Consider the following 14,614-nt stretch of genomic DNA (forward strand, 5'->3'; position numbering starts at 1 on the left):
CCTCCCTTTTCTGTTATTTCTTTCTCACATTTAGTTAACTTGTTCAATAGCCAGTTTTCTTGTAGTAGGAAATTTGAGAAGTTAACTAGTGACTTATATAGGGTTGTCCAACCCAATGATGAATCCCTTAGGGATTTATCACGAGGTTTGGCAGGGAGGCCCTAGAAATCCCTAATCTTGACATGGCCACGGCTGTAGAAGCCTTCAAGATAAGACTAAATAGGGGCTCCCCCTTCTATGATGATCTTGTGATGACTCCTTGCAGGTCTCTAGATGAAGTCAGAAATAGGGCACTCAGATTCATAAGACTAGAGGATGATAAAAGGATCTAGGAAAGATTGGGTACTTCAACAAAATAGGAGTCACCTGATAAGAAATCAAGGATCCAGGATCCTGAAGAAGCCCCTTAGAAAGCAGCAGCACCACCACCAAAAACACACGTGATCAACTTCGTCTCTAGAGGCGCAGATATATTTCGAAGTTCCTCTCCGACAGCCAGTCCCTAGTTGAGAAGACCGAATTGAATAATGGGGAAAGACCGCTTATCCCCACTACATCAATAGCTGATAAAAGAATCTTCTTTGAACAAGAAAATAGTATAAGGATCCATGATCCTCATCGAGATACTCGCATGATCAATTTCATTTCCGGAGGGTCAGACATATGCGGCACTTCTTTCTCTGCAGCTAAGAGGCTAGCCAAGGAAATAAAATTAGATGGCGGGGACCAACCGGTTATATTCACCACTCTGACCACTGACAAAGGAATCTTTTTTGATGAAGAAGACAAATCAAACATCCAGGATCCTCACCACGACGGTTTGATTATTACTTTATTTATAGCTAACCATTATGTTCGCAGGATCCTAGTTGACGGTGGTAGCTCGGTCAATATCATTCAACATGATGTACTTCAGAAGATGAACATACCAGATCCAGATACCATCCCAAGGACATAGGTGCTAGTTGGTTTTATTGGAGAAACCAAGAAAACATTGGGGGACATCAACCTCCCGATATACATCGAAGGGTTAAATTATTGTTAAAGATTTTGTGTAATTGATAACCTTTCTTGTTGCAATGTTATTTTAGGCAGGCCTTGGCTACACGGAATGAAAGCAGTGGCTTCTACATACCATCAGCGCATCAAGCTTCCTACCCCATGGGGAGTAGTAAGGATAGACGGTGATCAGGTGGAAGCCAAGAACTACTATTCTTCGTCAATGAAGGCGACAGACAAGCAGACTGTGGCATAGCAACCATAGCAACATCCTAGGGACGTTCTGGAATCTCTGTAGAAAGACGTTAAATAAGTATCCTTCGATCCCGAGGATCCAGACATAAAGGTGTTCCTAGGATCCAGTATCCCCAGCAAGATTGAGGAGGATTTGGTATCCTTCTTAGGGCGAAGAAAATCTACCTTTACCTTTAAGCATTCAGACATGACAGGGGCAACATATCAAAGACTGGTCAATATGATGTTCAAAGACCAGTTAGGAAAGACCATGGAAGTTTGAATGGACTCAAAAGCATTAGTATGCACTGAAGGCTCTTAAGGATTATCTATCCTCATCACCAGCCTTGATGAAGCCAATTTATGGTGAGTCGTTGTCTCTATACTTAGACGTTTCAGGTAATGCAGTCAGTGTTGTTCTGGCCAAGGATCATGAAGGTCCACAGCGTCCGGTATATTATGTAATTAAAAACCTCTTAGACGTAGAGGTCAGGTATTCTCACATTGAGAAATTAATTCTTGCTTTGATTATTGCCTCAAACAAGTTGAGACATTATTTTTAAACACCATACTATTATTTTAAGAACTAACTATTCTGTTAAGGATGTGTTAGAAACACAGAGTTGTCAGGAAGGATGGCCAAGTAGGCTGTGATGTTGAGTGCATATGACATTCAGTATGAGCCTAGAACAGCCATTTAAGTCACGAGAGCTTGCAGACTTTGTGGCTAATTTCAGTAGCGACATGCAGAAGGAAGCTGATTTGGAAGTTCAGCAACTAGAAGAAACAAAGGATCCTTGGACCCTCTTTACAGATGGAGCATCCAACATAAGAGGAACAGGATTGGGTATCCTACTAAAATCGCCACAGGGGGACATAATATCCCAGTCCATTGCATGTGCATTCCAAGCCACCAACAATGAGGCAGAATACGAAGCACTTATCGCAGGTTTACTTTTAGCCAAACAAATGAGGATCAGGTATCTTCAAGTTTATATAGACTCTTTACTTATATCTAATCGCTTTACTATTCTTGCACCATAAAAGGTGAGAATATGGTCAAATATTTAGAAATTGTGAAGGAATTAGCAAAATCCTTCGAGTTGTTTAGTATATTACAGGTACCTAGAGAAGAAAATGTTGGGGCAGATGCCTTAGCAAACTTAGCAACCTCATTGAAGATCCCGGATGATGTAAAGATACCTATCATTCACATATTGTCTCCGGCAAGTGAAGAACAGAAAGCTATGGAAGTCACTATGGAATGCACAAAGGAACCTAAGGATCCCTCATCCTTACTAAAAGCAGGATCTTGGATCCTCCGAATCAGGAAATTCCTCCAGGATGGAGAAATCCCTACGGGAGAAAATCCTAAAGCTTTCAGATTAAAGGTATCACAATTCGTTATTTTACAAGATATTGTATATAGAAAATCTCTTGCAGGTCCCTATTTGAGATGCATCGAGGATCCTGAAATACAAGAGATACTCTAAGACTTCCACGAAGGTGACTGCGGAAACCATATAGGGGAGAAGAGCATTACTCTCCAGGATACTTTGGACTGGATACTTCTGGCCAACAATGAAGAAGGATGTAATGGAATACTCAAATAAATGTGATGCTTGCCAAATGCATGGAAACATCCTTCACCAACCAGCGGAACCTATGTATCTTATATCCTATTCATGGCCCTTCATGAAATGGGGAATGGATATTGTAGGCAAGCTACCAAAGGCACTAGGTGGAAATATCTTTATGCTTGCCATGACATACTACTTCTCCAAATGGATTGAAGCAGAAGCGTTCGTGCAAGTCCGAGAAAGGGAAGTTATATCCTTCATTAAAATAAATCTTATAACTAGATTTGTTTGTGATAATGGATCCCAGTTTATTGGGAAAAGAACCACTGACTTTTGTGACAGTTGGGGCATCAAGATGATCAATTCTACACCAGTTCATCCTCAAGAAAATGGTCAAGTAGAGTCAAGAAAAAAGAATATCAGGATTCGAAGATTTCAAGAAATAGATCTAGTTTTGAGGAAAGCTTTCGGAAATACAACTAACCCAGCAGATGGAAAGCTAGAACCTAAGTGGGAAGGCCCCTACTTGATCGAGTCAGAAGCTGGAAAAGAGGCATATCACATGCTGACTATGGAAGGTAACAGGCTACCAAGAGCATGGAATGCTATCCATCTCAAGAAGTACTTTCTCTAGTCAGGATCCAGTATCCTTAAAAATCAAGCATTCATCAAAGATCAAGGATCCTAAAATTGGTATTATCTATCTGATCACTTGTTCGTTTCAGATTCTTATTATTAATTTAAGGATAATATATTCTTAACATCTATTTTTTCCAAGTTTTAAGTAACAATGCAGGGTTCTGGTAAAATGTTTAGGGATCAAGAGGTTGGCCACCTCTCCTTTACATATAAGGTACTTTACTACTTCCCTTGGCCTTGCCCACGATTGGATATGACCCCCGATGGTCATATCCCCTACGATTTAAAGGTTTTCACCTTTCTCACGATCGCCAGTTGTGCACGCTATCCGACGTATAGTTCGGGACAGCGGGACCAATACACGCTTAGTGGCTGACAATTTCGTTGTCTTCGGCTATATGGAGTATCGTACGATTTATGGTAGACGTACCATACCACCGGTTTATAAAGTTTTCACATTATCTCACGTTTGGGCTAAATCCCGGTTTGGGCGAGTCCCCAGTTGACATCCGTATCTTTGGGCCAGTCCCCAATTTGGGCTTGTCCCCAGTATTTGGGCTTGTCCCCAGTTTAACACCAGTTCACGGGCTTGTCCCCAGTTTATTTTATGGGCTTGTCCCCAGTTTATTTTATGGGCTTGTCCCCAGTTTATTTTATGGGCTTGTCCCTGGTTTATTGGGTTTAATCCCAGATAATATCGTAAGTTATTTGCATCAGGTATCATAAATTAGATTATGAGGATCATCGAAGGATCAATACTTATAGATTAAAAATCCTTTAATTCAGTTTTATAAGGATTGCAAAAGGATCAATACTTATGGTAACTTAGGTCTAACCAGACCTTACGGTATGATTTCTGTTTATCGGTTTACACTTATTTGATTTTAGTTTATATCTTCATAGATATAAGGATTCATTATTCTCAAGGATTTAAGATCCTGGTTTATTTTTGCAAGGATATTTTATCCTAAAAACTTTTTACTAAAGAATATTATTTCTTAAAACTTTCAATGAGACTTAAGCTATATCAAACAAACTTTCAAAATAACAAGTAACAAGCGAATAGTCAAAAGTTTTCAATTATTATTAAACATAAGTCACCTGGACTTAGCCAAAAGTGTTAACTCGGACTTTGCCGTTCAAAATATAGACCATCTATCCTGGTTAAACATGTGTTACTAGCTGTTCATGATGTGCAGGGAGAATAAGAGGAGATTGGATATATAGCCGGAAAGGAAGTTCCCAAGGAAACTCTAGATATTTGATAATTATATCTAGCTTGTCAAATCTCATCTGTTTTTGTAGGAAGTTTGAATTCAAAGGCAAAATGATAGATGTGATCTTATCACAACCGCCATTTTGGTGGCAATTGTTAGGGCACGGAAATTTGACACTGTGGATACGTTATCCTGACATATGTTCTTGGATTAGTTATCCTTAGACAGATCCTATCAGGATCAGTGGTCCTCAGTACTTGGTATTATTAACAATTGTTTCTTGTGTGTAGGTTGTTATTTAATAAGTATAACGGCTCCAAGACTTATTCCACCGGATATCTCGCTATTGGACTTGTCAAACACGTGGTCAAATGGCTGTAACACGTTTAGTGGGAGAAGTGGTGGATTTATAGGACTTCTTGTTGTGTCACAAATAACTGAGTACTGAGGATATGTTATTCTTGAAGACATGTCTGGATCGATTATCCTTCTGAAGAGTTCCAGAGCTATGTCAGGATCATGGATCCTCGGTATTTGGTGTTGTTAACGGTTGTTTCTTATATGAAGGCTGATATTTATCAAGTGTAACGGCTCAAGGACGTGGTCTACCTAATATTATGCTACAAGACACCTCCAGAACGTGGTCAATAGTGAAGACTAAGCTAGTGGGAGTAGTGCCATAAAAATAGGAGTTAGTTAGCCTTTATTTTTATATATATTGAGATTATGATTAAAGTTAGGTCACTTGTTCACACTCATTAGCTGCAGACACTCTCAAATACTCTGTCAAGAACTCTCTCTAGCATTTCATACACACACACTTAGATATTCTTTGTAATCTTTGATCATATCTCCACCTTTGTAACCCGATTTTTGTCATTAATAAACTTGACGGTGATAGTTTTCACCATCCGGGGGTTTTTTGTGCCGGAGATTACTATAATCATGTACTATCCGACCAAAGGTTACCTCGTTGATCCTTGACCGAAGTGATTCGACCAAAGATTATCTTGCTAATCCTTGACCGGAGTCATTCGACCAAAGATTACCTTGTTAAGTTTTGACCGAAGTAAGATTATCGTAATTAAGGGCTTTTTCCCTCGTGATCAAATCACGGTGTTCATCTCTTTTTCGTTCATATAATCGATGTTATCATTTTAGCACTAAACCTCACTAACAGATTTGGATACATTATCCTTAGCAGATTTTTGTCCAAAACAAAGAATAACAATAATAATAATAAAAATAAAACTATACTTAAACTACACTAAATAAAATAAACTAAACTAATGAAAATAACTAATCTAATCTAAATATAAATATGAAATACAATAGGCAAGTCCCTAACTCGAGTTGTTCTCAATACGCCTCAAACTGTGTCCCCGACAACGGCGCCAAAAACTTGATGTGTGTCTAAAGAATGCTTTTTCTATGGAACTCACAACTAAGCTTTAAATTTACAAAACAGAAACTCCTAATGACTCCACACACAACCGGCAAGTGTACCGATCAATGTAGTATTGAACTAAGAAGTCCGAGTATCGAACACAAGGACACGAGAGAAAAATCTTAATACTAAATCCTAACTAAGACTCACCTAAGAACAATATTTTATTTGATTTTTAATTTAATTAATAATTAAAGTTAACTAACTTTAGAGAAATTAATTAACTTAACTTAACGAGACTAATTGAAATACTTAAAGGTTGTGACTGACAATGGAGAAAACGTCTACCAAGGTAAGAATAAAATTGACAGTCTAACAAGCTAATGGATTGAATGATCTCATGACATCGGTATCAAAGGATGACACAACTAAGGTTCGCTTAAGAAAGCTAGATCACCTCTCGGTCTCACTAACAAACCCTAACATACACTTAATTGATTTTAAGAACAAACCGGGAAACGAATGCTAAGGTGTTCTAATGCTGACTTTCCTCTCTGACTCACCGACACACGACCCTAATGGAAACGAATACTACGCAACCAAGGGTAGAGGAACAATTTTGTTTAACTCAAACTAGACCAACTAATCACTCACGAACCCAAACCCGACAAGAACTGAACCCGCTCTTGCGCGATCCTAATCCTAACAAGTATAAGCTATGAGACGACCTTAATTCCTATCACCTCTCGGTCTCTAAGAAGGTGCCTACCCGCTGAATTCAATCAATCAACACACTCAACAAAACCCTACGGTTGTACCTACCGCAAACAAACTCTAAACACAAAGAAAAGAATTGAACATGAAACTATCACTCAAAACCAATTCAACCAATCGAAGCAAGAGGTTTATGAGTATAATTAATAAAATCACAGCCACTAAACACAAATTAATTCTTCATTAAACTAAACTTTCAATAGCAATTCAAGTCATATTAATCAAACAATCCATTTAGATCATCAAAACCGAACAATAATCATCTAACCTAGGTAGAACAAAGAGGTTTAGCCAATCATAATCAATGAACAGTAGATAAAATAGATATAAATGATAAACATGTTCATATAAATCTGATTACAAAAGGTTTGATGATTAAAAACCAAAAACGAACTCACAAACGTTTAAATAGTCAAAACCGACAACTGAAGGATAAAAGATAGAACCGTAAGCTTGTCCTCCTTGGTTTCTTCTCTAGAGAAGGTGTGAGATGGCTGAAATCAAGAATAAAATCGTTCATAGGGTTTTAGGATTTATATATATATATATATATATATATATATATATATATATATATATATATATATATTTAACACCTCCTTCCTAATATAAAATAAGTTAAAACAAGCCTACTAAGCCCACTAGAAGACAAAATAGACGTGGTAGCTGATTCCTGAACATTCTTGGCAGACTTGGGGACATGTGGTCCCGTAGTGCAGCCAGGTCATGGGTGCTCGTTTCTGCGTTTTCTGACTCGTTTATCTTCAAACGCGCATACCAGCTCAATCCGAATCCCGTTTGAGCCGATTCTTTCTTCATTAAACTCGTTTTTTCTCTCTCTTCAACATGGGACCTATCATATACACAAACATTTAATTTCATGCAAGAAAAAGTTATATTCGTTAACGGTTTACGCACAAAACAACACAAAAACAGGATAAAACGCTATGTGTTTTGCAATACATCAACCATATATAAAGACACACATGTTTTGATCTAAGCATGCGATGCTTTTCAAAGATCCGGAAACATCTCAGCCAAAAATGAGATGGCTTAAAAAGGCATTCAAATATGTGAAGTCTTTGATGTATGGGGAATAGATTTCATGGGTCCATTTCCTAACTCATTCAGGAATAAGTACATTCTTGTACCAGTCGACTACGTGTCTAAATGGGTTGAAGCATAAGATCTTCCCACTAAAGATGCGCGAGTTGTAGTAGAGACAACTGAAAAAGTTATTTTCATGATTCGACACTCCAAAGTCTTAGTCAGCGACAGAGATACTCACTTATGCAATGCTCTAATGGACAAAGTCTTAGCACGATATTGAGTTCACCACCGTTTGGTAACACCATATCATCTGCAGACCAGTGCGCAAGTATAAGTCTCGAATCGGGGAATTAAAAGGATCCTCGAAAGAACTATTGGGATGAATCGCAAGAATTGGGTAGAAAAGTTAGATGGCGCTTTATGGGCCCTTAGGGAAGCCTAAAAACCCCCATTGGAACAATACCATTCAAACTTGTTTATGGGAAAGCATGTCATCTACCCGTAGAGCTAAAACACAAAGCTTATTGGGCTCTTAGAGTAGTAAACTTCGATTTAATGGTAAAAACGTGAATATCAAATTCACGAGCTCGAAGAACTAAGAGGATTGGCATACGAAAATTCCTGGTCTTACAAAGAAAAAACTAAATGTGTACACGGCACCCACGTAAAAGGAAATAAAAAGTTTCAAGATAGCGACCGTAGACTGTTATATAGCACACGTGTAAGTCTTTTCCTAGGAAAGTCGAAATCTAGTTAGACATGCCCGTACATACATGAAACAGTTTTTCACTATGAGACAGTTGAGAGTTCAAATTCTGACGACCACAAGTTCAAAGTTAATGAGCATCGATTGAAACAATACATCGATGGGCCATTCGAAGCCGTCTCAGAGGTAGTAATCCTTTATCAGAACCAATGAACATACTGGAAGTAGGGTCTGGCCAAGATCCTCATAAACTAGGCCTAGTATATATATTCCTAAATTCTATAAAATAAATAAATAAATAAATAAAATAATAATAATAAAATTAAAGTAAAATAATATATATACATATATATATATATGTAAGCAGGCTCGTGTGGGGCGAGGTACAGATGATTCCACACCCGATTTTCAGTATTATTATGCTTTGAATGTTTGTTGGTCGTGTGCAATTTTTATTATTTAGGTACACTACAGGAAAAACGAACGAAAAACAGGGGATGCTCTGTCGAAATTTCGTTGACCCGTAGGGAAGTTCCTTTCCATTTTATCCACAATACTTCATATGAATCTTCTTATGAATCTTTTCACATTAAGGACAATGTGAGATTCAAATGTGGGGACGGGAATTACTTGACCAATTGTTTGCTCAACTAATTATAAGATTCTCTAATAACAAAATTTTTGTAGCAAACAATAACTAGTTTTATAACAAAACCAAAAGAAAATCTAAGAAATTTTTTTTGGCAAATAACCAACTAAAAATCTACTATAACCAAAAAAGTGTATGTAAAAAAGAAGTTTTGTAATATTGAAAATAAATTTATGTAAAATATGACGTTTATACCCAATCCCTCCGTTACTGTGAGATAAACCTCATGCCATATAAATATATTTTTTGAGGCATTGAGTGAGTCATGTGTATCGTGTGATTTAGAACTTGTCTCAAGTATTCTTTTCAAGACCGCACGAAACGTTGTATAAAAAAGAAGGTAATATTATCACAATTGCCTCAAACCATTCTCCAAATTACAACACAATACCTAAAAACCTTACCACTTTATCCCTCTCATCGATAAAATACAACACCGGTCTTTTTCCGGAAGACACTAAAGAACTGGAAATGCATTCTTTTGATTTCAATTTCCTTTGCTACATACATTTCGCAAAACCTAAGTTGCCTCCAGAACTTAGGGAGAGAATTTTTCTCTTTAGCAATGAGGGGAGTAAAAAGTGACGCCGAGATAAACAAACGCCACAATTTTGTGGAGTTTCCAAAAACGCAATGAAAAGCAGAGAAAAATGATACGAATGATGCTTACGATGCGGAAACCGGTCCCACGAAGGAATATGTAGGAGAAGTCAAACTCAATCTCAATATGAATATACCGAAATAATGAGGGTGGGGGCTATTAGGGTCAAAGTCAAACGATCCATTAGAGTTGGGAGTTATGTTCTGAATAGGATTGAGGAAGAACTGATTCACATCCTCGACAAAACTGGTCTTGACGATCTGACTTTAAAAGAGTCACTAGGTTTGTAAAAAAAATCACAATTGGGAGAAAGGATCTAACCATTGAAGACATATTAAGACTCCCGACAATCAGTAGAAGTTGTATTTACCATCCTTACCATCATTAACCTAAACCCTTGAACCACCACAAAATACCAAATCTCCACTCACACAAAACCAACCCATATTACCTTTCGATTTATTCAACCCTTCAAAAAGGTAGAGATTTAAACTTGTTACTAGCTTATTTATCGCATGTCACATTTTGGCTAAGAGTGTTTACATGCATACGTCACAGGTATGATCAAATATAAAACCGAGTGTGAGTGAACATTGTGATAATGTGACGTTTTGCATAAACGTAAGCTCATAAAAACAAATCACCTTTTTATATATCACTACATATATTCCTATGATTTAAGGTTGGTTATTTTGTTCCCATTTACTTGGAACACTTTTGGGGATGTATAAGATATGGTCCAAACTTTCTATTTTTAGAGAATATTTATAAATAGCTTGCTTGAGGACAAGCAAGGTTCAAGTGTGGGGATGTTTGATGTACATAAAAAATACATTGTTTTAACATCCAAAAATCTATAAAAATTGTAACTTCTATCAAATAATATAGTTCAAATAACTACTTATCATGTTAAAATGTATTTTTCAGGTGAATCCAAGCCTCAAACGAAGTAATGAATAAAAAGACAAAGAAAAATCAAAGAAAACCCAAGAAAACAGCAAAACACACCCCCATGCTTCACGGAACACACCCCATGCTTCAAGGAACATGGGGTTGTGCTATAGAAAACATGGGGCCGTGCTTCCGAGAACATGGGGCCGTGCTTCAGAGAACATGGGGTCGTGCTTCAGAAAAGATGGAGCCGTGATTTAGAGAACATGGGGCCGTGCTTCAGAGGGTGTAACGATTCCGACGAAACCCGGTATACCCTAACCGGTAGATAATAGTTACGTCATATTTAATGTCGGATACATGAATTACCATAGTAATTATACGAGAATACAGGGTTCACTGTATGGATTGTACGTGAATATATAATTCATCGTATTGAATATGCGATCAATCGATCGATAGTTATTGAAACCCGAACGAATCGATGGTTCAATTACAGACGATATCTATAATATTTAGTGATGTTACGAAGCATTAATGCTTCGGGATAAGTAAAGTACGGCACAGAAAAAGAATTTCGATTTAATGGTACGTCGGTACATTAAACGAAACCCTCAATACCAAACCGAGCAAGAGATGATTGATCAAGCCGAAAAAGATGCGCGATAATTAATAATATGATGTTTTAAGTCAATAAATGTCATGGTTTAAGTTTTTTAAAGTTTTTAAATCGGTTTTATATAAATTTCATTTTTAAGCCGAAAAACGACCGTTTTAGCCTCGTTTTAAGCCGAATTAGACATTTAACCAAAAAACGAACAGAACCAGATTATCCAAAACATTATCCGGATTACGAGAATCCAAATATGTGGCTAATATTGGAGAGGTGGGTCCCACCCCACCCCTTGATGATTCCGATCGGACCCCATAGCCCCATTCCATTCATTTCATTTTTTTTACAAGGCATTCCAACATTATCCACCAATTCTCTCAAGATCAAGAACCAAAAACCGAGATTTTTAGCAAGAACAACGAGGTAAAGATCGAGTTATATTCGTGTTCATCATCCTTTCTTGAGTTTGTTTGCAAGAAAATGAGGTTTCTAAGATGAAAACCGATTCTTGCATGATCAAGTGATGTATACGGGTTATACAAAGGATCTTGGTCCAAGAAAGGAGTTAAACGGACCAAAAACGAATTTTTACGGTTAAATCTTTGTTTTTGAATCATAACCGAAACTATAGTGTAAGAGGCTTGATCGTGAGTGTAACTTGCTTGGTATTGTGGTATGTTGGTTGTAGGTTCTGTGTTTAGTGGTAAATAAGGCGGAAAGACGAGTTTGTAGCTTGTAGTGGCGGAAAACGAAAGGTATATTCGGTTATGTTCGGTTTTGGGAAATTTGGACAGATTGTTGATTCTTTAGAGTTAGGTCATGAAATTTTACAGAGGTGTTCTACACATGAAAATAAGAGTTCTGTGAAGTTTTGGTAATTTTTGGATAAAGGATGAATATTTGGTGAATTTAATGCTCGGTTTTGGCCAAAAATGGTGAAAAATAGTTAAATATCATGAAAAATTCTAGAAAATTTCAGATAAGGTTTTTATATCATGTATAAGTCACACACAAAATTTGAGGTCCGTTGGAGAAGTCTAAGTAGGCTTTTCGGTTAAACGAGTTCTAGGGTTTTCTAGCTCGGTTTTAGTGAAAATGGCATGTAAAAGGGGATTTTGGTTCTGGAAAAATTACAAGGGACTATGTGAATGGCAGGGGACATCCAGGAAAAATTTGGGATTTTTCTAAGATTGTTGGATATTTACGACATATTTAGTGTTTAAATGGTGTTTAAAAATAGATAAATAAATTTTAAATATAGAAATTAATTCTGGAAATATTTTTATAAAATTCCCCACTGTCAAAAAGTGAATTGTGCAAAATTTCAAGATCCGAGACTAAACGGATAATTATTTGTGCTAAAACAAACTTTAAAAGCTTAAAACGCGTAAACCGGTAAAGTTCGCATAAGCAAGCTGACTGGTGTATAAAAACCCTAAAAATGAACTATTTTCATATAATTGAGTTAAACAAGTAAAAATGAATCATCCGAAAATAATTCGGATGATTTGAGTGTTTTTAACCTATTTAACAGTTTCCGGTACGTCAAAGACGGAAACGGGTCCCGCGGCCAATCGGGACGTCTAAACCGAGCTATAATTTCACATCTTTAACTAAATTATCAATCAACAACTAATTTCGGGTCGTGTGTGACCAAACTCATTTTTGAAACGTAAAAACGGATAACCGTGCTAGGCACGCAAAACGAGAAAAACGACTAATAGTAGTTGTGACCATGGAACTCTAAACGACATCACAATCTGAGTCCGGAGAAGTGTTTCTGGGTTAACCTTGCCCCCAGAACGGGTACAGTGTTGGGTTAACAGTGCCCCCAGATGTACCGGTTAACTTGGTTAAAGTTATATTAATAATGAGTGTATAGTAACGATCGTAGGGATCATATTACAGATTGGACGTGTTAACTGATAATGATTGTTGTTACCTGCGTGCATGTGCTAATGTGAGTTTCACGAGCCCCTTTTTCTGAACTGTTTTTACATATTTTCTCGGGGCGGAAGCATGTTATTACTGAAATGTTTAAATACATACTGAACGCATGGATTTGCGTGGATTTACATATATTTTATTGTACGGGAATCGTACGGAAATGTACTAAGATGGTAATTGTCTGAGTCGCTAACATTCTAAGGCCCTGGAACACGAGTGATTAACTGAAAGCCGGTAGAGTGTGGATAGTACTATTGGTCTGACAAAACCAACTGGTCCGGCATGGATTGGCTGATGTTTCCCAGCCAGTTGCACATGTCTATTTTTGTGGTTGATATATATTTTGCTATGTAATGTTAGACATAGCGGTTTGGGGCAGTTCCGTGGGCGGGGGATATGCCACGGGCCCGTGGGCGGGGGATATGCCACGGGGGTTGTGTGTGATAGTCAGAGGTTTCACTTGTGGGCTCAGCATAATTACATCGTAATTCTGGGTTAACATTGCCCCCGGAATGAGTACGGTACTGGGTTAACAGTGTCCCCAGATAATATTATGTTTTGATATGGATTTATCATGGTTTACTCAAATTGTGAAACTCACCAACTATTCGTAGTTGACCCGTTTTCTCACATGCTTTTCAGGTACAATTAAGATGAAGTGATTGCTTACGTGCTAAGTGCTTGATGTGTGTAAGATTTGTGTGGAGGATGTTAGGATACATTATGACAAATAGAATTTTGTATCGTATTGTATGATGCGTGTATCACCTAGACGGTATTGAAATACAAGATAATGTAATTTGGAGTATATTAATGTATTCAGTTTTCTTTATAAACAATGTGGTTGATATCAGACGAGTCTGTCGCACCCCGTTTACGTTTCCGCTGCGGTTGCGGGGTGTTACAGAGGGGTCGTGCTCACCTTTCAGAAAATACAAAATATTGCAAGAAAAGATAAAATACTGGACAGTTGGACACGGGGACGTGCTTTAGAGAACACGGGGCCGAGGTCACCTTTCAGAAAAGACAAAAAAAGATATAACAGACACCTAAAAACACGGGGTCGTGCCTCTGGAAGCACGCCCCCGTGGTGAGTCATCATGTACGTTCTAATAGAGAATTTAATGCGACTGGACACCTGGACATGGGGGCGCGCTTCCCTTTGCACTCATTTGGGGTGCTTGAAGAAGAATTCTATACGGGTTTCACTTATAAAAACACTCACTTTACACTCATATTGAAGGTCTTGTGGAGAGTTTAAAGGCTTTGAGGTTATCATCATCATCCATCACCATTGAAGAAGGAAGATTCATCCACATTTGGTTAG

Source organism: Bidens hawaiensis, unplaced genomic scaffold, assembly GCF_021521415.1.
Source record: "Bidens hawaiensis isolate Kalapana, Puna unplaced genomic scaffold, B.hawaiensis_p1.1 tig00040031_1, whole genome shotgun sequence".
NCBI lineage: Eukaryota > Viridiplantae > Streptophyta > Magnoliopsida > Asterales > Asteraceae > Bidens > Bidens hawaiensis.